The sequence below is a fragment of the Octodon degus genome, unplaced genomic scaffold (genome assembly GCF_000260255.1).
Source record: "Octodon degus isolate 3935 unplaced genomic scaffold, OctDeg1.0 scaffold00059, whole genome shotgun sequence".
In the NCBI taxonomy this organism is placed as follows: Eukaryota; Metazoa; Chordata; class Mammalia; order Rodentia; family Octodontidae; genus Octodon; species Octodon degus.
This window is the reverse complement of record NW_004524635.1, coordinates 13008303-13011391: the sequence shown is the minus strand read 5'-3', so window position 1 is coordinate 13011391 and position 3089 is coordinate 13008303. Positions and strand designations below refer to the sequence as shown.

The 3089-nt window shown below is 42.2% G+C and overlaps 1 pseudogene; it reads right to left on the bottom strand.

Moving 5' to 3' along the window:
* Nucleotides 1-607: 607 nt before the first annotated feature.
* Nucleotides 608-1752, bottom strand: LOC101570419 (annotated as a pseudogene).
* Between the last annotated feature and the right edge of the window lie 1337 nt (nt 1753-3089).

Below are 3089 nucleotides of genomic sequence, written 5' to 3'. Positions count from 1 at the left end.
TGGTGAAAGCCTCCCTGCTGCATCATAACATGGTGGAGCACACCTCACAGCAAGACAGCGAGCTTGCCAGAGAGCACACTTTTGTACAAAGCTGCTCCCACGGTAACTCATGCATCCATTCTTCCAGGAGTGCATTAATCCACTTATGAGGGCAGAGCCCACATGACATATCACCTCTCAAAGACCTCACTGGTGATCAAGTTTCAACACAAGTTTCAGAGGGAATGAATCACATTCAAAACAGAGCAGGCCTCAACTCTAGGACCTCTGACAGGCAACTTCCGGGGCTGGGAGTGCACATGACTGTGCCCCGGAGAGATCATTTATATTATGCCGAGAGAAACTCCTCTTTTTATTTTATGTTTTTTTTTTAATTTTAAAGAAAAAAAAACTATTCAAAACAAGGTAATGTGGTTAATACATTAGTTACTGTTATCTTTAAATTAGTTTCTCAGAGTACAAGATAATTGGCATTTAATTGTCCAAACAATATTAACACTAACCTTTCTTTTCAATGAACTAAGATAAATTAGTAGTATAAATATCTTAACTGATTCTACTTTTTTTGTGTGTTTATTACAAATAGTTTAATTGCTTATCCTAATAACTGTACAAATACAGACCCACATGCCAATCTGGGGTGCTCAGCAGTGAGTCCTTACAGACTAGCCCATGCAGGTTAACTCTGCAGCAATCTGGCTAGGAGCACGTGGGGGAAGGGCTCTCGGAGGCAGCTGCCCACTGCAGTCATGATGGGGCTCAGGTCTGCACAGGTGCTTCCCCAGCACGGTGCTCATTCTCTGTCCTTGGTGTCTCCATGTACTTGCACATCTTCTCGACCATCCAGGAGGGTAAGACAAAGGATTTCAGCTCATCTAATTTCAGGTCCAGGCATCCTCTATAGTCATCATTGGCAGCAAGGTCCCGGATATCCTTCTCGATGAGGAGGTAGGCCATCTTCCCCCCTGTTGCCCGCATGTGGTGATTCTAGACCAGCCAGTGCTTGTCCTGCGGGTCAGCTGCATACTTGAAGAGGTGCGGGTGCTTGATATAGATTCTGCCTCTAGTGCCTCCCATGCCTAGGGCCTTGTTGGTTCGAGATCCCAAAACAAAGGTGGTAGCTTCGTTCAGCTGGACTGGATCCCACTTGGGGCCTTCCCTGCGAATTGGTTCACAGGACTTTGGCTTCCATCTGACCATGCCAGCGGCTCCCTGCTCACTTGCCAGGATGTGTCCAGGAGGCCATCCTTTTCTCTTTTTGGGAATGGGGCTTCCTCGATGAGCACATTCCTTGTCTGCTAGTCGGTCACGCTTTATCCCTGGAAGCTCGTGGGCCAATCTGGGTATTACTTTTTCTCCATCTGAGAACAGCAGCTTAGCCTGCTCTAGACAGCTCCGACAAGCCTCCTGGATCAGCTGCTCTGTGTCCACCTCGTCTCCCACATTGTCTCAAACGTTCATGGCTGCTTTCTGGAAGAACTTCATGTACTTGTTGAAGACTGTCTGGATCTCTTCATTGATGCTAGGCTGCAGGACAGCTCGGAGGAGATCCACAGAGATGGCAGGATCTGTAAAGCTTGTAGGCATCTGGGAGCTGCGGCCTCTTTGCTGCACCTGCTGGTGCTTTATCATTATGTTCCAAGGGTTTGTCAGAACCAGCTGCCCTGCTGCGCCTGCATCACCCAGTTCGGGGCCGCCCCGTTCTGCTCCGGCGGGACCCCGCGGCTGTTCGACGTCGCTAGTAGCCCCCATGACGTCCCGGACCCCGACAACCTCAACCCGACTGTACCACCGGCCGGGTGATTCTACTTTTTTGAGGAATCTCCACACTGATTTCCACAGTGACTGCACCAGTCTACATTTCCACTAACAGTGGAAAAGGATTCTTTTTTCTCTACAGCCCATGCAGCATATTATTAGTTGATTTCTTGATGATCATTCTTTCTGGGGTGGGATGGAATTTTACTGTTGTTTTAATTTGCATTTCTCAAATGACCAATGATGTTGAACATTTTCTCATATATTTATTTGCTGTTTGTATTTCTTCATCTAAGAAGTATGTATTTGCACTTGCCTGGCAAGCGCAAGGTCCTCAGTTCAATCCCCAGTACAGAAAAAAAAAAGTATGTATTCATCTCAAATGCCCATTTTTGGATTGAGTTGTTAAATTTGGTAGGTCTTATGTTCTGAGTTCTTTATATTTTTTTGATATGGAATGATTTTTATTTCTTTTTCTATTAATTTTATTGAGAAACAGCAATGAGACAGTTTCTTTTTTTTGAGACAGTTTCAAAACTGATTAATAGGATAGTTTCAATAATGAATACATTACATATTGTCATCTTCTTAGTGGTTATTCATAGTACAAGATGCAGACATGATATCCTGTCCAAATATTATTACAAATCTTTCCTCTCATTGAATTAAGAGAAAGTAGCTGTATATCTATTCTATTTTGTATATACAAATGCAAAATGGTCCTTCCTTTGTATCACCTTTTTTTGTTTAGTTTTTTTAGAGATGGGTATTCCATTCTTTATATTTTGGATAGCAATCCATTGTGTGAGTAACAACTAGCAAATATATTTTCCACACTGTAGATTGTCTCTTCACTCTGTGGTGGTTTCTCTTGCTGTGCAAAAGCTTTTTAATAAGATGAGATCCCAGTTGTTGATTTTGTGTGTGTGTGTGTGTGTGTGTGCTAGTTCACGTGCTATATAAGGTCTTTTTTTTTTCAAAATTTTATTGATAAACAGATAGCAATGAGATATATAAGGTCTTTGTCTACACCATTGTCTTCAAGAGTTTTAGCTATTCTATCTTCCAGAAGATTTAATGTTTATATTCTAATATTTAGATCTTTGATCCATTTTGAATTTTATTTAGTTCATAGTGAGAGACATAGGTCCAATTTTAATCTTTGACATGTGCAGAGTCAGTTTTTCCATCATTATTTATTAAAGATGCTTTCTTCAAGTGAATGTGTTTGGCACTTTTATCAAAGACAAGGTGGCCAAGTATGTCTGGAGTTGTTTCTGCTCTTCCAATGTGTTCCATTGATCCTAAGTTCTGTTTCTCCCCCTAGTTCA